This window comes from Panthera pardus, unplaced genomic scaffold (assembly GCF_024362965.1).
Source record: "Panthera pardus isolate Hobbes unplaced genomic scaffold, ASM2436296v1 HiC_scaffold_17, whole genome shotgun sequence".
Lineage (NCBI taxonomy): Eukaryota > Metazoa > Chordata > Mammalia > Carnivora > Felidae > Panthera > Panthera pardus.
In genome coordinates this window covers 53,763,622-53,783,979 of record NW_026526732.1, presented here as the reverse complement: position 1 = coordinate 53,783,979, position 20,358 = coordinate 53,763,622, and the positions used below count along the sequence as shown (strand labels likewise).

The 20,358-nt window shown below is 42.8% G+C and overlaps 1 non-coding gene across 1 annotated transcript; it reads left to right on the top strand.

Annotated features, from left to right (window-relative positions):
* The first annotated feature begins 13,808 nt into the window (after positions 1-13,808).
* LOC128777837 (U6 spliceosomal RNA) lies at positions 13,809-13,915 on the top strand. The gene has a single exon (XR_008423156.1). It is a non-coding gene; the product is annotated as a U6 spliceosomal RNA (small nuclear RNA).
* Positions 13,916-20,358: the final 6,443 nt, after the last annotated feature.

The window sequence follows — 20,358 nt, the reverse complement described above, 5'->3', positions numbered from 1 at the left end:
CTCCACACTGTTTTCGAGTGGCTGCACCAGTTTGCATTCCCACCAGCAGTGCAAAAGGGGTCGGTCCTCTTTCTCCACATCTTTGCCAACATCTGTCGTTGCCTGAGTTGTTAATGTTAGCCGTTCTGACAGGTGTGAGGTGGTATCTCATTGTGGTTTTGATTTGTATTTCCCTGATGATGAGTGATGTGGAGCATTTTTTCATGTGTTGGTTGGCCATCTGGATGTCTTCTTTGCAGAAGTGTCTATTCTTGTCTTTTGTCCATTTCTTCACTGGATTATTTGTTTTGTGGATGTTGAGCTCAATAAGTTCTTTATATTTTTTGGATACTAACCTTTTATCTGATATGTCATTTGCAAATATCTTCTCCCATTCTGTCAGTTGCCTTTTAGTTTTGCTGATTGTTTCCTTCACTGTGCAAAAGCTTTTTATTTTGATCAGGTCCCAATAGTTCATTTTTGCTTTTGTTTCCCTTGCCTCTGGAGGCATGTTGAGTAAGAAGTTGCTGCGGCCAAGGTCGAAGAGGTTTTTGCCTGCTTTCTCCTCCAGGATTTTGATGGCTTCCTGTCTTACATTGAGGTCTTTCATGCACTTTGAGTTTATTTTTGTGTATGGTGTAAGAAAGTGGTCCAGGTTCATTCTTCTGCATATCGCTGTCCAGTTTTCCCAGCACCACTTGCTGAAGAGACTGTCTTTATTCCATTGGATATTCTTTCCTGCTTTGTCAAAGATTAGTTCCCATACGTTTGTGGGTCCATTTCTGGGTTCTCTATTCTGTTCCATTGATCTAAGTGTCTGTTTTTGTGCCAGCACCATACTGTCTGGATGATTACAGCTTTTAATACAGCTTGAAGTCTGGATTGTGATGCCTCCAGCTTTGGTTTTGTTTTTCAAGATTCCTTTGGCTATTTGGGGTCTTTTCTGGTTCCACACAAATTTTAGGATTGTTTGTTCTAGCTCTGTGAATCTTCTGCCCAGTTTTAATCAGATTTTTTTGCTATTTCAATCATAGTCTTGAGAAAGAAAAAGATTTTTCAACACTGTTAATAAAATAAGGTAAAACCTGTTTATGATTTTACTTTAATTTCAGCCTTTAAAATACATTTTTCTGGAACTAATATTACATTGTATGTTAACTAACTGGAATTTTTAAAAAATTGGAAGAAAAAAATGATACATACATAAATATATATATTGGTATTATAGCGTACAAATAGATGCTACATTAGTGTAAATCTATAATTTATGTATTAAATATACATCATGTTTATTGATTGGGGGTATATGATGAAAAAAATTGGAAACTAGTGGTGTGGTACTTTTGTAAAGTTTTTGTTCGTGTTACATTAATGTTATATTAGTTTCAGGTGGACAATATAGAGATTCAACACTTCCATACATTACCCAGTGCCCATCACAAGTGCGCTTGTTAATCTCCACCACCTATTTCACCCATCCCCCTCACCTCCCCTCTGGTAGCCATCAGTTTGTTCTCTATAGTTAAGATTATGTTTCTTGGTTTGCCTCTCTCTCCTCCCCCACTTTGTTCATTGCTTTGTTTCTTAAATCCCCCATATGAGTGAAATCATATGGTACTTGTCTTTCTCTGACTTATTTCATTTGGCATAATTTCTCTAGCTCCATTCTTGTCATTGCAAATGACAAGATTTCATTCTTTCTCATGGCTAAGTAATATTCCTCTCTCTCTCTCTCTCTCTCTCTCTCTCTATATATATATATATATATATATATACATATATATATATACATATATACATATATCATATCTTCTTTATCTATTCACCAATAGATGGATACTTGGGCCATTTCCATGATTTCACTGTTGTAGATAATGCCGCTATAAACATTGGTGTATATGTATTGTATCCCTTTGAATTAGTATTTTTGTACTCTTTGGGTAAATACCTTGTAGTGTGATTGCTGGATCATAGGGTAGTTCTTTTTTTAACTTTATGAGGAACTTGCAATCTGTTTTCCACAATGGTTGCACCAGTTTGCATTCCTACCAACAGTGCAAAAGAGTGTGGTACACTCTTATTGGTTACCTTCCTAGCATCTATTCCTTTTCTCCCACCAAAATTCAGGGTCCAGTTTTCTTTGGAGAATGCTCCCACCCCATTCTGTGGCAGCCATACGTGCTGTGTAAGACTGATTCCACCCTAACTCCAGAGTGGACCCTGTTTGGCTTACATTAGTCAGAGAATCCTACCCCCTGCTTTGGGCATTGTGATTGGCTTAGGGATAAGAACCAATTGTGATTGGCTTAGGGATAGGGACCAGTCTTGGCCTCACAAAGATACAAGGAAATACTTAACAAGGGCTTTTGATCAGGAAGCTTCCTTGATCTTCTGGGCACTACCAAAGGAGATAGCTCGTCTTTGTCTGGACTATGTAGCATGAAGATACGAGGTCTGGCCTGGCATTGCCACAGTCAGTTCTGTAGCCTGCGGATGATGCCAACATACCAAAGGGCAAGGGTAGAAAGAACCACACAGACAAGGACTCAGAACCCTGAAGACAACATGAACTTCTGGATCAATCCATGCCTGAAGTTTTCCTTACCTTTGTTTTATTTATTTATTTTTTTGCAGTTATATGAGCCAAGAAATTCCTTTTATTGTGTTTGTATGTTATATTACTCAAAACATGAAAAGGCCCTGCCAAAACATTTAGAGAGTAGTAAATTTAGCTGAATTATGGGACAGAGGCATCCAAAGTGTTCTGGAATATCACTAATGGTGGGGGGGTGCAATGATCGTTAAATTAAGACTTGTTGGGGCGCCTGGGTGGCTCGGTCGGTTAAGCGTCCGACTTCGGCTCAGGTCATGATCTCACGGTCCGTGGGTTCGAGCCCCGTGTCAGGCTCTGTGCTGACTGCTCAGAGCCTGGAGCCTGTTTCGGATTCTGTGTCTCCCTCTCTCTGTGACCCTCCCCCGTTCATGCTCTGTCTCTCTCTGTCTCAAAAATAAATAAACATTAAAAAAAAATTTTTTTTTTTAATTAAGACTTGTTCATAAAGTTTATTCTCAAGCATAGTTAGCCCGCACTTCAGAACCAAAGCTGGATTAATGGGAAGGTCCCCATTCTTCGGGCACCTCATCTACCCAATTTCAGCAAAAGTTCACCTTGGTAAAAGTTGGCATCTGATGTTTTCTGTCTCCTCTTTTGATAACTGTACGATGCTCTCAAACAGTTTCTTTCTCCTTGTTTCATACTAAGGGGTAAATGAATCATGCGTGTAGTGGATTCTTCCTCCCATGGTGTAGATTGCAAGGGATAGAAACTCACTCTGATTGTTTAGAGAGCCTGGGAAATGAAGACTGGAATTTGCATGTACACTTGGCTCGCAGCCACAAGATGGCAGGAAGAGACCAGTAAACACAGGCAAAGACCTGGCTCTTCCCAGCTCTGCAGAGGGCAGCCTGGGGACGCTTGCTCCGCTTTGAGGAAAACACAACCTGCCAACTCACCTGAATTTCTTTTAAATTTTCTGTAAAACAGTGAGAGGTGCTGAGGAAAACAAGCGGAGGCTGTGAAGTTCGATAGTGAAGGTAGCCAGTATGGAGGGATGTGTGTTTCTGCTCTTCCTCTCTCACTCTGCCTCTCTTTCTCCCTGTGCAAAATAGGGGTTCTGGCTGTGACCTCCCTCACTGTGATAAAGCAGGTAAAGAATACGATGTGCGAAGTGCCCTGAGAGCCACAGAGGAAAGATGTATTTCTAGAAAGATGGGCATCAGACTACTACCATGTGTGTCTGACCCTCCTGGAACCTTCTGGGCGCACACAATGTGCCCTGGTACAGGGTGACTGTAGACTATGGACAGTCTCTAAATGTGTCTCCCATTCTGACATGATTCTCTACTTAAGTAAGACAGTGACACCAGCGGAATTACGGACACTTGCCAGAAAGAGGTGCCAGAGGCAGAGGGAAAGATACTTTCTTCTTGGGGGGATTCTAGGAAGGATGAATTTGGAGCCAGGTGCTGTGGTAAGGTCCAGCCCTGTTCTCACCAAGCCCGGTTCTTGGCCTCAACTCTCCTACCTGGAAATAAAGGACTGCCTACCGCGTAAGCCCCTCACAGGGCTCAGCGGAGATGACAAGAAACGTTAATTCTGATCTGAATCGAGTTTGTATATAAGCATGTGGGGCAGTTAAGAGATGGCCTCTTCCTGGTCCTTTGTGCTGAATTTCACCATGTTCTGTCAACTTCAGTCTAGGTACCTCATCGCATTAGCCGTGGTAGGAGGACACCGTCTGTAGTCAGCTGCTCAGCCGGTTTTGATTTCTTTCTGCTTCTGCAGAGTCACCCCTTCCTATTTCATAAATATCATTGTAATTTCTTGGCATCTTAAGCTGGGAAACGAACAACAGTACTGGGGTCACTGTGTATTTTCACTTTAGTTAACAAATGCTTCTTGAGACTTTACTAAAGCTCTTTCTGTTCCCACCCCAACCCTCCGAGCGTGTTATACGTGGTGGCTGGCAGGAGAGAATGAGAAGGAACTGTGGAAGCCTCGGGAGTGATGAAGATGAAGGCACTTGAGGAGGAGGGAGCCTGCTCGGGCCTTGGCGAGTAGGTTCTCCCAAGGGATCTGTCCTCTCCAAGTACAGTGGCAGCAGCCTCAGGCTGACTCTTGGGGAAACTGGAAAACCTGGCCTAAGAACAAGCCATTCTTCGCAGGGAGTGTTTTCACCAGGCGAAAATCTGGAGGCTGAAACGAAAGGAGCTTGAGGCAGAGAATTAAAGTGAAGACAGTTACAACTGTGGAACTGGCAGGCATTGATGGGGCTGTGCTCTGGGAGCACTGGGGGGTTGCAAGCACATGCAGAGCTCAGCTGCTGACCCGCCTGAGAGGCCTGCTGGGCCGCCGAATGCACTCAGGGGCTCCCTGATGGTGGCCGTTTGCACGGATCTAAGGGACCATGACAGCTGGCAGCAGCAAGAGTGGGGAGCCCACAGCAAGCCGGTTCATGACAATCCACAGCAACACCCGCGGAGAGAGTGATGTCAAACAGCACTGCACGGATGCTTCCAGCAAGGATGGCAGCAGCAAGGGGTATGTACACCAGACCAGGAGTACTAGGCCAGCGCTCGGCTCAGGACGCAGAGTAGACCAACCCCCCTGGTTCACGCTGGGTTCGTGCAGGCAAACAACGGTGCAAATACGAATGAAGGCCTCCACTGGCAAGCCCCGGTTTCAAGATTATTCTGAAAAATTACCCTTTTGGGAGAAAAATGTTCCAGAATTGGGTCTCATCCCCGAAGTGATTCATTTACTTTTCAGCAGCCATTCCATTTTTTAGAGAAATGCAAGACTAGAATGGGAGTGGTGGTGGTTATAAAACCCAGAATAAATGTTAGGGGCTTTTGTATGTAGCTCATCTCTTTTTAAAAAGGGATATTTTTTCCCCAAGCTGAATCTTTCCTATGACAGCAGTTACAGGCCAACTAAGGCAGGAGTTTAAAGACATCAAGCCCATCATCCACTTGTGCAGAACCCCCTTGCTGATGAGAAAGTGTTGACATCTTTCCTTCGCCTAATCCCCAAAGAACAGGAAGCCAGGGATCCCTGAATGGGGCTATAGGGCCATCAGTCAGGTACAAAATATCTATTGTATCTTTTGCCCACCTTTCTATAAACAAGGGCTTCCTTCTAGTGTCAAAAGGAACTCAGGCATCTCCCATGATCGTGGCTCTACTTTATTATCCATTAATTGAGAATAATTCATAATGACAAGTATTCGTGACAGTGCTTAAATACCATTTGAAAATCGTAACACATGGATGTGTGAGAAAGTGTTTTTCAGCCTCAGGCAATGGTTAGAAGATATGGCAGAGCCATCGCAGTGGCTCCAGGAAACGCAGGAGGGGAAAAAAGCTAAGACATATCCTAACCCTTAAGAAGTGTATCATCTAGTTTTAAAAATGGGCCTACACGGGGCTTGACCTTACAGAGTTGGATTAGCATAGCACTTGGAGACTGAGAGCTTTGGGACAAGTCAGGGATTTACTTGGCACTTGACACAGCACCTTTCACCCACAGAGTCCCTCCGGAAGTGTTGCTGAATACCTGGCGATTACGGAGGGGGATGCGGAGGGGAGGGGTCACCTGTGGCCAGAAACTGTTCCAGGACCCCAGCTTCTCCACAAGTGAGAGAAGTAGATGGCTGTCTACAGGCTCAGCCCCTGGGACCTTCCCTCAGAACCTCTCCCAAGTCTCACCTGGCTTGAGACATGAGAACTTTGTAGACAGAAAGAGTCTGAAGTCAGCCTGGCTCTATTCCAGGCTCGTTTTGGTGCTTCGAAAAGTAGAGTCCACCTTTCTACCTAGAGACTAGTCTTCTCCCCCTGGACACCTTAGAGGGAAATGGTAAAGAAAACATAAATCAGCAGCCTGATCCTCCACAACCAGCCTAAGGTCAGACCTTTTAGTGGGGGTGGGGGTGGGGGTGGGGGTGGGAGTGGCAAGTCTGTTTTGCACCCCCTGCCCCTGAGGGAGAGGTCCGGAAGTCCAAAGACTTCTTTTTCAGAGGGCAAAGGGTTGTCATGTGAGAGCAGGAGAGCACCCTGGCTAAGCACAGGAGAACTAGGTTGAGCAAAGTAAAATTTTGTGTTTTGCACTTGAGTTAGGGACATGGACCTGGTGACTGTGGGCAGGAAATGTAATTGGGGCATATTCATAATAAGTCATGGGTCCCCAGGAAGTTTGGCAGAACTCAGAGCTGGACCCAGATAAAGAAAATTAGACCTTCCTAAACAGCACCTCTAAAACACACTAACAACAACTAGCAGAAAGCAGGTTGCCTTATACTAAACACCAATTCAGGAGAAATAACGGATCTCCCAGAGCTGTCGACTTTCTATGGTTAAAAGCCAAATGAGTCTGGTAACTGTATTACGATTCATTTCTGTTCTCCTTTGCATTCAGGGACACTTGGTATCCTTTATCATGGCCACAATACCATTAGGTACCCGTGAAAGGCTTCAGTAAAAAAAATGTAATTTTGTATAGCTCTGATGATCTACTGGTTCAGTGAAAGGTCAGAGCTTGCAACCAATGGCACCCGGTACGGACAGGGACTGTGGTTTAAATATCGACCGTCTCTGTGCTCAGTGATATCACAAGTATGGGAAGATTCTAAACATCAGTCCTCCTTTTCTCCCTCTTGCCCTTCCTTCCTTGCTTCCTTCTATGTTTATTGAACATCTGCGATGTGCTGGAGATACAAAGACAAATGAGACACAATCCCTGGCCTCAAATCCCTGGCCTTACTGAGCTTCCAGTCTGGTGGGGAAATAACAAAGATGGCTCTTGCTAAAAAAGAACTAAATCTGGTGGTTAGAAATAGGTAAGCCATGAAGACATAACAAATATCCCTGAACATGTAAAGAAGGGAAAACACAACAGCTCTGTGGCATCTTATCTGAATATTAATGATATGGGCCAGAGTTTCGTTTATAAAAGGAAGGTGTTAGGTAACAAACAGAAGGTGTTAGGTAAATGCTTTTTGAAGAAATTAATTAGCCCAGTCACAGATGCTAGCACCAAGTGCCTCTGAGATTGTCTAGGCTAGCCTTTTCATTTTATAGAAGGAGACATTGAGACATGGGAAGGTCAAATGGCCTGGTGAGCTGAGAATGGAGCAGGGGACAGCAGCCATGTCCCCTGGGCCTTGTGCTTTTTCTCCTATATTGCTCCTGGTCTGAGCATTCAACATCCAATTTTTTCTTTTTCCTTTCCTTTCCTTTCCTTTCCTTCTACTTTATTTCATTTCCTTTCGTTTCATCATATTGTACCCACTTTACTGAGGTATGACTGATACTCAAAAAGCTGTATATATTTAAGGTATACAACCTGATGAGTTTGGAGATAAGTATGTGCTCTCCCAGACCATCACCACCATCAAGGCCATAAACTTATTCATCATCACCTCTAAAAGTTTATTTTTGCCCCATTTCTTTTTTTCTTTCTTTTCATTACTTTTTTTTTCTTTTTTTTAATGTTTATTTATTTTTGAGACAGAGACAGAGCATGAGCAGGGGAGGGGCAGAGGGAGAGGGAGACACAGAATTGAAACAGGCTCCAGGCTCCGAGCAGTCAGCACAGAGCCCATCGTGGGGCTCAAACTCGTGAACTGCGAGATCATGACCCGAGGTGAAGTCACTCAACTGACTGAGCCATCCAGGTGCCCCTTTTTTTTCTTTTGTGATAAGAGTACTTAACATAAGATCTCCCCTCTTAGCAAAATTTTAAGTATGTAATACAGAATTGTTAACTACAGGTCCTATGTTGGTACAGATCCCCAGAATTTATTCATCTTATATAACTGAAACTCCACACCCTTTGACACCTCCTCACAACACATGATTTTTTTTAAAGGGATTAAAACACAGTCTTTGTATTCAAGTAGCTCAGAGTCTGGGAGGGAAGATCCCCCTGCAAAAGGACTAAGGCTGAGCTGAAGGAGAAGGAAGTGGGGTTCCGGGCAATAAACAAAACAGAATAAACTAGTTTTAAAAGAGTGTTTAAGAGGAATCCTTCATAACAAGAGAAATGTGGTTCAGCTGGGTGAGTGCAGTGTGACCTGTAAAGTTCCCTTCAGGTGGTGGAGTCTGTGAGGTGTGTGTGAGGTCAGAACCGGGGCCTGGTGCCCAGCAAGGGCCTGGGGTGGACTCTAAGCAACACACTTCTGACCCAGCCATCTGTCTTCCAGATGCTGATGAGGGGAAGCAGAGGTCAGGGATGGAGACTGCGTAGGAACGTGGAGAGTGTGCGGTCTTTGTAAGTCCGCCAGACCTGGCTTCTGGTCCCACTTTTGTCACGGCCTCTGCTGGGAAACTTCTAGCTTGTGGCTTTCATTTTCCTCATTTATGAAATGGAGAGAACATCATCTCCTTTCGGGGGCTGTTGTGACTTTATGATAATTAAATACACAGAGAAATTCCTAGTATCGGCACTGCTTCTTAGCAGATGCTCAGTAAATCTCAAATCTAAATCATCACTAAAAGAAACTAACAAAATTAAATGGTTCAACAATTTTAATTGCTAGTGAGAATGTGGACAAAGAGCGCACACATCCGGTGCTGGTGAGAGTGCAAACGGTACAACCACTTCAGAGAACAGTCCAGTGTTCAGTGAAGCGGGAGATGCCTATGACCCAGAAACTCCTCTATCAAGTATAGACTGAAGTCATGCACGCATGCCTAGGAATGCCAGAGCAACAATGTTCTCAACTGCACTGAAATGGAAACAGCCCAATTAGCCATCAACATTTGAATAGAGACACTAACTATATATAGATTATACATAGATGGAGAGCTATTCATACAGCTGACTATTTGGCAACAAAAATGAATGAAGCAGAGCAGCCCATAGCAATATGGGTGAACCTCACATTATCCAGAGAGGAAGTAAGACCCAAAAGAAGACGTAGAGATCACATACGCAGTGTGATACCATTCATATAAAGGTAAAAAAAATTTAAAAAAAGAGGCAAAACTAAAGGAGAGTGTAGGGGCGCCTGGGTGGCTCAGTCGGTTAAGCATCCAACTTTGGCCCAGGTTATGATCTCACGGTTCATAGGTTCGAGCCCCGTGTTGAGCTCTGTGCTGACAGTTCAGAGCCTGGAGCCTGCTTTGGATTCTATGTCCCCTTCTCTCTCTGACCTTCCCCCGCTCATGTTCTGCCTCTCTCTCTCAAAAATACAATAAACATTAAAACATTTTAATTAAAAAAAAAAAAAACCAAAGGAGAGTGTTTAGGGCTGCAAACAAGGTGGAAAGCTATAAAGAAAAGCAAAGAAATTACCACAAGTTTAGGAGTGATGACTTTTAGGGAGATAGGGGAGGGCTTTGATGGGAAAGGGCACTTTAGGGATTTTAGGGTGCTGGTAATCTTCTATTTCTTTTTTTAAATATATTTTTTAAATGTTTATTTATTTTGGAGAGAGAGAGGGAGACAGAGGACCGGAAGCAGGCTCTGTGCTGTCAGTACAAGGCCTGATTCAGGGCTCAAACCCATGAACTGCAAGATCATGACCTGAGCCAAAGTCGGATATTTAACCCACAGAGCCACCCAGGCACTCCTTCTATTTCTTGACCTGAGTGTTAGTTATATGATGTTCTCCTAACAGCCATTCAGTAAACCGTACTGTCATATAAAGTGTTAACTCTTCTCTGACTTTCTGTAAGCATGTTATATTTCTCAATAAAGAACTGAAAAAAAGAAAGTATATGTTGAAAAAGAAGATAGGCGTATCATCCTCATAGATATAGGACAAGTACAAAATATAGATGCCTTTTAAAATATTTTAAGTGCCTTTGTTTCCTATTGGATAAGTTGAAAGATTCAAGGTTAATAAACTTTTGTTTTTTCTTTTTAGTATCTGAGAGAATGAAAGCATTAGGCGGGACCACATTAAGGACATCTAGAAGGGATTTTCCAAGCATTCTCATCTTCTGAGTATTTCTTGAATCCAGAAGTTAAGCAACAATGATGTAAGAATTCTGACCAGCCTGCTTTCAATATTAATATACTACAACTGTGGAAAAGGGGAGGAGGACTAACTTAAAACATACTAGAAACTAGTTTTTATACTTGAGATAGGAATGCAATTCTAATTGTTCACTTGGGGGATCAATTTGTTTAAAAGGAACAACTTATTGGTAATACTGAGTTTATAGGGGGAGGGGAGAAAAGGTCAAAATGACTTCTTTCAGACTGAGCCTCATGGAATTCTTCCACCTGTGGTTTCTCCAGCTAGGCTCTGATTCTCTATTCAGCAGGTGAGGAAAGTTGATTTCACCACTTTACCACTGAGCTGTCAGGTCCAGGGGACAGCTGAGAATGGTTTCTGAGGCCACCAACCATCCCCTGGCTGTTGGACTCTCCTCTCTGCTGCCTGTGCACTGGAGAAAGGCCAGCTGTGCAGGCCACAGTATCTCCCACTTCTAGGCTCCTTGTGGGTCACAGCCCTTCCAGTTGGTTGTCATGACAACCAATTCACTCTTCAACCACGTAGTTTGATAACACAACAAATGAGAAAAAAAGGGGGGGCTTGGCTCAAACCTCATCTTATTGGTGGGCAAGATCCCTACAAACTACAAAGTGAGTTTCACTCTCCATAGTGAATAGGAAAGCCTGACCCAAAGTGACGGGTTTGGTTAGTTCCCTCAACAGGACAGGTACCCTAGGGATTGTGGATTTTTATGGAATTATTCACTTGGCTTCATTATTTGTTTCCAAAATACAGATTTTATAAAAGTTTAAGAGTTAAAAAAAAAAAAAAAGAAGCCCTTAACAGTATACATTTGAGAATTAATTGAAGTTGCAAAAGAGCTCTAAATGCCGTGCAAATATGTGTGGTTCAGATGTTACGCTTTCATAAAATGACTCGTGTTTGGAGGCCTGGAGGCTTCTTCCTCACATATGTCTCATTTAGCGATTTTGTCACCTATTTTGTTGGCATCCGTAGTCTCTCCAGAAATGAGCACAGGTAACCCCTGAGAGGGTGCAGAAATGTGATTATTAAAGGAACGTGAACTATCTAGAGAGTCAAGCAACAGAATGAAGGTGAGGCCTTTCCAACACGTGGAGAAGAGTGGATCGAACCACCAACCAGACTTTCCTCCCTGGTGAGAACCCAGGTGCTCAGGCCAGATGCCCTGAATGCTTCTTGAAGTGGGCAGACTGGACTCAGAACGCAGGTCCCACTAATGGCACTAGGATCCCTACTCAGGCCACCAAGAAGGGGTCTGCCACGACCTGAATTGAAAGAGAAGTTCCTCTGGCAAAGGATAAACCTTCTTCCAAGACATTCAAACCATCACTAATAAATAACATTCAAACTCAAATACACCATCCTTATAAGGCAACCGTGGTAGCTTACCCAGTACTTTCCTATGCCAGGCTTTGCTGTAACATATGCACAGACCTCATACCTTGCTAGTTTGAGGATTTTAAATTGTTTACATCAGACTTGCAAAATTTGTCAAACTTTTATATGTTTCCTCTGCTGTCTTCCTGTTCCACAAATTTACTCCGTTTCCAGCTGTGAATGTAGGAGAGGCAATAATCATGTCTCGTGAGCCTTGAAACACACCCTGTAGGGATTTTAGTATTAGATTATTCTAGAAAACTTTACACACTAGTGGACATGCCAAATTGCACCCGGTAGATGTAAGTCTGAAGAATAACGAATGGTTCCATGTGACCTTGATTTCTTTAAAGTACCACATCAATGTTTTAAAGTAATTTGTATGTAAGATTCCAATTACTAGGCATTTAAAATAGATTTTCCAGGGAGTAGACGTACAAGTTTTCCCCAAATGAGAAATGGAATGGATGCACCACTTATGACGCCCAATGCAGTCTGCCGCAGACCTGTCAGCTGGCAGCATTGCATTAATTCTGCCTTCCTGGCTTCCTTTCCTTTAGAAGTGACTTGTTGGGGGGTGCCTGGGTGGCTCAGTCGGTTAAGCATCTGACTTTGGATCAGGTCATGATCTCGCGGTCTGGTCCGTGAGTTCAAGCCCCGCATTGGACTCTGTGCTGACAGCTTGGAGCCTGGAGCCTGCTTCGGATTCTGTCTCGCTGTCTCTCTCCTTGTGCTCTGTCTCTCTGTTTCTCAAAAATAAATACACATTAAAAAAAAATTTAGAAGTGATTTGTTGAATCTTATAATAGAATTTAGAAACTGTGGTCACAAACTCAATTCTTACTGCTGGCTTTCAAAAGAAGAATTGAGTACTTCCTTCCTTCAACTGGCAAACAATAACCTATAAGGCATTCGGCCTGGCACTGAGGTCTTCAAGGACCTAAACTCTAGTTGGGAAGAAAAAATTAAAAATAAATAAGAAGTCTTTGATTTAAAATCTATTTAGCTTTTGTTTTCTTTTGAACTCTGTTCTTTGCTTATATTTTTAAGCTTCTCTTTTATTTCTTGAAATATATTAAACACACCTATTTTCTGGGTCTGCTTATTGCAATATCGTAAATCTTTGTGTATCTGATCTTTTTTTGTTTCTATCTGCTCTTACTTATGGAGGCTTGCTTCCTTATTTGTTTTGTTTTTTTTTTATTTGTTTTTTTATTTTAATGTTTTTTATTTTTTATTTTTTTATTTTTGAGACAGAGAGAGACAGAGCATGAGCAGGGGAGGAGCAGAGAGAGGGAGAGACACAGAATCTGAAGCAGGCTCCAGGCTCTGAGCTGTCAGCACAGAGCCCGATGTGGGGCTCCAACTCAGGGAGTGTGAGATCATGACCTGAGCTGAAGTCGGAGGCTCAACCGACTGAGCCACCCAGGCGCCCCTGTTTTGTTTTCTGATTGTAAACTTCTGTTCTTGAAACTTTATCTGTGGGCATTCTTTGGGGCCTAAGTTCAAGATCTCCTTCTCCAGAGAGGATTGTGTCTGCTCTTTCCAGTTGTTTGGAGTACCCCAAACTTGAACTGATTAAGTTTTTAAAATTCCATGGTATCAGGAATTTAAATCACAATCTTACATGCAGATCACAGTGTAGTGATGAACTCTCAAGGAAGATTCATATGTCTTTTTGGTTTTACTCCATCCAGCACCGGATCAATACAGGCAAATTTTGGGGGGGTCCTCTTCTGCAGAACAAGTCAATTTCACATTCATCTTTACTTGGCTCTTTGGAATCCCAGTTTTATCAGAGAGGTTCTTTTTTTTTAATATATAAGTGTTTTATGTGAAATATTTTCTCCCAATTTTATTAAGGTATAGTTGACATGTAACATTGTGTAAGTTTAAGTTATACAGCGTGTGCTCACTTCGGCAGCACATATGCAAAAATTGGAATGATACAGAGGAGATTAGCATAGCCCCCGTGCAAAGAAGACATACAAATTTGTGAAGCATTCCATATTTTTTTAAAAAAAGGTCCACAGCATGATTATTTGATATATGTATATATCGTGCAATGATTAGCACCATTAGGTTAGTTAACACACCCATCACTTCACGTAATTACTCGTGTGTGTGTGTGTGTGTGTGTGTGTGTGGTGAGAACATTTAAGATTTACTCTCTTAGTAACTTTCAAGTATAAAATACAGTGTTGTTAAGTATAGTCACCGTGCTGTACGTTAGATCCCCAGAACTTATTCATCTTATAACTGAAAGTTTATACCCTTTGACCAATATCTCTCCATTGCTTCACAAAAAACCCCTGGCAACCACCAATCCACTATTCTAGGAATTCGACTTTTTTAGATTCTACATATATGTGAGACACTACACTCCTTCTCTGTATGACTTACTTTTCTTAGCATAATGCCCTCAAGTTTCATCCATGTTGTCACAAATGGCAGGACTTCTTTTTTATAACTAATATTCCATTGTATATACACCACATCTTCTTTATGCCTTCATCCCTCGGTGGACAGTTATTTACATGCCTTGGGAAACATGCCTTGGGTATTGTGAATTATGCTGCAATGAATATTGGGGGTGCAGATATCTTTTTGAGATAGTTATTTCATTTCCTTTGGATCTCCAGAAGTGAGATTGCTGGATCATATGGTTGTTCTATTTTTTTTTTTAATTTTTTAACATTTATTTTTTGAGAGACAGAGACTGAGCATGAGTGGGGGAGGGGCAGAGAGAGAGGGAGAGGGAGACACAGAATCTGAAGCAGGCTCCAGTCTCTGAGCGGTCAGCACAGAGCTGGACGTGGGGCTTGAACTCACAAACTGTGAGATTGTGACCTGAGCCAAAGTCAGCCAGTTAACTGACTGAGCCACACAGGCGCCCCTGGTTGTTCTATTTTTAATATTTTGAGGAACCTCCTTACTGTTTTCCATAGAGGTTGTGCCAATTTACATTGGGATAGGTTCTTATTATGCTCATGATCTTGGATAGGCTTCGGGGTATATCTTCTGGGTCTCCACCACTGGGTACCTGTCATTGTGGAAGCTCAAGGACACTGCTGTTTGACAGATTTTCTAGGAGCTTGCTCACTTGCCAGGGGTCCCACCGTAACTTTGTTTTTGACTTTGGTGGTTTCCCTGCTTTCTTGCCAGTTCAATGATTCACTTTAAAAAATAGTAAAACATATAACTTTAGTTTTCATCAAGAGGCTTGTTCTGGATATCTACTCCATCACAGTAAGTTCAAGTACTTTAAAAATAAGGTTAGACAGGAGCACCCGGGTGGCTCAGGTGGCTAAGTGTCTGACTTTGGCTCAGGTCATGATCTTGAGGTTCGAGGGTTTGAGCCCCGCGTTGGGCTCTGAGCTGGTGGTGTGGCGCCTGCTTGGGATTCTCTCTCTCTGCCCCTTCCCCACCTGCTCTCTCTCTCACTCTGTCTCTCTCTCAGCATAAATAAACTTTAAAAATAATAAAAATTAGACAATGTATAATCAATTACTTACCAGAATTGAAGTAGTTTCTCAAACGCTTCTGTTCCCTTCACTTTCTACTTAGAACAAATCTTCATCTTCGGAGCCCCAGACAGTAGCTGAGTGGAGTGGGGGCAATGGTGTGCCAGCAAACTGACTTTCAGGAAAAACGAAAACAAAACAAAACCCACAAAAGACTCGACTGTTAGCATCGCCAGTTTCTGTGGGGTAACAACTCCCACAACAATCCGAGTGACCAGTCTGATTCACGGAACAAAGAGTTGGGTAGGGATATGCACAGTCACTGCTCATGAGCTGGAAGGAGCCAGCTCTGTTGTGCCCTGTTGAGGCAGAAGATACAAGTTAGGTGGCTAAGTTCAAAGTCTAGAGGTCGGTCAGGAGACATAAATGAAGAGGGTCTGATGATGTAGAGGTGAGCTGGAGAGCACATAGCAGCTAATTGTTGCCATGTGTTACCAGAGTTACTTATTTCTCAAGAAGAATGAGAAATCTGACTTTCAGGTGAAATATCCTCCTTTTCAGATGTTGCCAATTGGTTCAAAAACTTTAATTTTTTAAAAATGTTTATTTGATTTTTGATAGAGAGAGAGTGCGAGTGGGAGGGGGCAGAGAGAGGGAGACACAGAATCTGAAGCAGGATCCAGGTTCTGAGCTATCAGCACAGAGTCCGACACAGGGCTCGGACCCATGAACCGTGACATCATGACCTGAGCTGAAGTCGGACGCTTAACTGACTGAGCCACCCAGGCACCCCTCAAAAACTTTAAAAACACATGAGAGATCCAAGAAAACAACCTGATGGGTACAGATTTGGCCAAACACCAGCTTTGGGTTGGTTGGGTTTGCACTTGGAGTTCTGTTTGTTTGCCTGTTTCCAGCTCTGTTTCTCTAGGCTAAGTGGCCCACCTAGATAAGAATTGCAGGGTTGGTGAAGGAGCAAATGCCATGGACCCACACAGCCTTTTGTTCCAATTCTGGGCCTACCACTCATTGTGTGACCCAGGGAAAAATGCTGTAAAATGAGAGGGATGGTCCCTACTGGGGTAGGTTGTTCTAGAGACGAACTGAGATGTGTATGAGACCTGCCCCCTTGTGCATACTTAATGGTCTGTCATTATTCTTGAGCAGAAGCCAATAGTTCTAGCTAGCTCTAGCTAGAAGGCAAACACTGGAGTGTAAAGAAGAGAGACCTTGAATTCAGTGTTCTCAGTTTTCACTGCTTTAGATTCATCTGGCAAACATTAAAAAAAAAAAAAAATCAGTGCCAGAACATACTCTTCAGTTGGTCCCAAATGGAGCCTGGGCATCACTATATTCAAAGCCCCCCTTTCCCAGTATTCTAATCCTAAATGCTTTAGGTTCATCTCATTTAACCTAATCTTTCCAATATTATTCTCATTTCATGAATGAGAAACTAAGGCCAAGGGTTAAATAATAGCCCAAGGTCACATACCTGGTAAGTAAGGGGATTCGACTTAACCTCAGAGCCTGAATTCTTTTTTTTTTTTTCAATATATGAAGTTTATTGTCAAATTGGTTTCCATACAACACCCAGTGCTCATCCCAAAAGGTGCCCTCCTCAATACCCATCACCCACCCTCCCCTCCCTCCCACCCCCCATCAACCCTCAGTTCTCAGTTTTTAAGAGTCTCTTATGCTTTGGCTCTCTCCCACTCTAACCTCTTTTTTTTTTTTTCCCTTCCCCTCCCCCATGGGTTTCTGTTAAGTTTCTCAGGATCCACATAAGAGTGAAAACATATGGTATCTGTCTTTCTCTATATGGCTTATTTCACTTAGCATCACACTCTCCAGTTCCATCCACGTTGCTACAAAGGGCCATATTTCGTTCTTTCTCATTGCCACGTAGTACTCCATTGTGTATATAAACCACAATTTCTTTATCCATTCATCAGTTGATGGACATTTAGGCTCTTTCCATAATTTGGCTATTGTTGAGAGTGCTGCTATAAACATTGGTGTACAAGTGCCCCTATGCATCAGTACTCCTGTATCCCTTGGGTAAATTCCTAGCAGTGCTATTGCTGGGTCATAGGGTAGGTCTATTTTTAATTTTCTGAGGAACCTCCACACTGTTTTCCAGAGCGGCTGCACCAATTTGCATTCCCACCAACAGTGCAAGAGGGTTCCCATTTCTCCACATCCTCTCCAGCATCTATAGTCTCCTGATTTGTTCACTTTAGCCACTCTGACTGGCGTGAGGTGATATCTGAGTGTGGTTTTGATTTGTATTTCCCTGAGAAGGAGCGACGTTGAGCATCTTTTCATGTGCCTGTTGGCCATCCGGATGTCTTCTTTAGAGAAGCGTCTATTCATTCAGAGCCTGAATTCTTAACCCCATGACATTTAGCATTTGGTGTATCTACCTGATTTGGTCTTTGTGAGGGCTTAAATACTGTAAATAAAGTGCGTACTTCAGGGCCTGGACGTGACAAATAAAGGTTAGCTATCATTATTACCTCATAATACCAAAACAGAGAATCCTTTCCACTTCCTCTTCTCGATGCAATTCCCTTTCAGGTACACCTTCAATGTTTTTTGGATCCCCACTCTTTCCCTGCTGAAAACATTCATAGTTGTCCTCCAAATTAATCCTAAGACAGTCACTGTAATGACTAGGGGCGGCTCTGCCAGGGTGTGTCATGCCTGAAGGAGGCAGAGGAGAGAGGACAGGAGCTCCAGAGATTCTTGGGGAGGGTGGTAATGAAACCTGCCTCGAATGATGCCTTGCTATATAACAAAAATTCAACTGAGTAAAATTGAAGCTCAAACTGGCTTTGTTAAACTATTATGAATTGAGCGGCATCCCATCCAGCAGTAGAAGAGAGAGCTCCACCAAGCTATAAAGAAGGAAAGGTTTTTAAAGGTGGAAAGGGGGTGGAAAAAAAGACATTATTAGCAAAGAATGCATTGTTTCAGGCAAGGTCGCCTTCCTAAGGGGACTGGAAAGGGGACTTCCCATTGGGATGGTTATCTCATTAGTGCTAACCAGGTAATTCCATGTTGACTGGTTACAGGCTACATTCCTGGGGGTGGCACGGGGTGGGTATTGAAACTGCAATTACATTAGGTATAAAGTCTTGGTTTGTTGATGTGGGACTTAGCAAAAGTAACTCCATTTTGGGCCTGCTGTCTCCTTAACACCCTGAAAGACAAGGCAAAGTTCAAGCTCTTTCATACATAGTGTTCTATATTTTTTCCCTGTGAGTAGTTTGCTGAGGAATGGGAGGCAGAGGAAGGGACTAATGTGGATGTCAGACAAAGGGTGGGGAGCAGCCATAGACCTGAATATTGGGGATCCTTCTTTCTTTCCAGCTGGGTCACATGTATGTTTGGAGACTTCTACTGTACTTGTTTCCTGTCTTCATTGTTGAGATGGATGTAGAAGCCAGTCCTCGAGGGAAATGAGCACTCGGTGACGGGAAGCATGCTCGCTCCCTAGTATTTAGGCTCTGGGGTCAGAGGAGTGTGCAGCTGACTTAGGTGTGAGGAGCATCGGTAAGGACCCAGGTGCTGAGTGGTGGCCCCCTCAGAGGCAGAGCTCTGGCATCTACTACCAATTGCCTCACAGTTAGATGTTGGAAATGGTGAATTTACTTAGCTTATTCGGGTAAAAAGTTTTGTAAAGTCTTGTTCCTCCAGTGACTGAATTTACAATGGAGTGAACAATTACCACCTCAGATCATTTATAAAAGTAAACAAGAAGTGAGTTAAGAAGTGGGGAAAGTTTTGGGGCACCTGGGTGGCTCATTTGGTTTAGTCATCCGATGTTGGCTCAGGTCATGATCTTGCAGTCCGTGAATTTGAGCCCTGTGTCGGGCTCTGCACTGACAGCTTGGAGCCTGGAGCCTGCTTGGGATTCTGTGTCTCCCTCTCTCTCTGCCCCTCCCCACCCCCTCCAAAAAAAAAAAAAAGAAAAGAAAAAAAAAAGAAAAGGACGTAGGGAAAGTTTTGACCAAAAATTCTACCACAAAGTTAAGGCTGGCATTCCTTCTCAATCAACAACCATAACTTACTCAGCTTTCCTATACAGATCTTCCTTGACTTATGATATGGTTATGTCCTGAAAATACCCAGTGTAAGTTGAAAATGCATTTAATGTACCTAACCTATCGAACATCATAGCTTAGCCTTGCCTACCTTATGCTCAGAACACTTGTATTTTTTTATTGTTTATTTATTTTTGAGAGAGAGACAGCAAGACAGAGTGTGAGTGGGGGAGGAACAGAGAGAGAGGAAGACAAAGAATACGAAGTGGGATCCAGGCTCTGAGCTGTCAGCACAGAGCCCGAGGCGGGGCTGGAACCCGCGAACCGCAAGATCATGACCTGAGCCAAAGTTAGGTGTTTAACCGACTGAGCCACCCAGGCGCCCCTCAGAACACTTATATTAATAATCTACAGTTGGACAAAATCATCTAACACAAATCCTACTTTATAATAAAATGTTGACTATCTCATGTAATTTATTGAATGCTGACAGTGAAAAACACAACGACCATATAGGTATAGAATGGTTCTAAGTATATTGGTTGTTAAGGCCAGTGATCAGGTAGGTGGCTGGCTGGAACTGTGGCTCACTGCTGCTGTCCAGCATCACAAGAAATGATCTACAGCACATGGTGGGGGGGGGGGGGGTGCAAAAGATTAACATTCAAAATTTGAAGTAGGGTTTCTACTGAATGTGAATCGCTTGCACATCACTGTAAAGTTGAAAAACCCTAAATTGAACAATTCTAAGTTTGGGATTATATGTACTAAAAAAGTGTAGGGAGAAAAAGTTGCGGGTAAGAAATGAAGGCACATGGAGGCTTTGTTGGGAAAGCAAAGGTCAAAGCAATTTCAGGCTAAAATGTAACAATCACTGAGATTTTCCAAGGTTTGCCCATAGGGACAAATTACAAGGGTAAATTTTCTGAGTAAGATGCACATTTACCA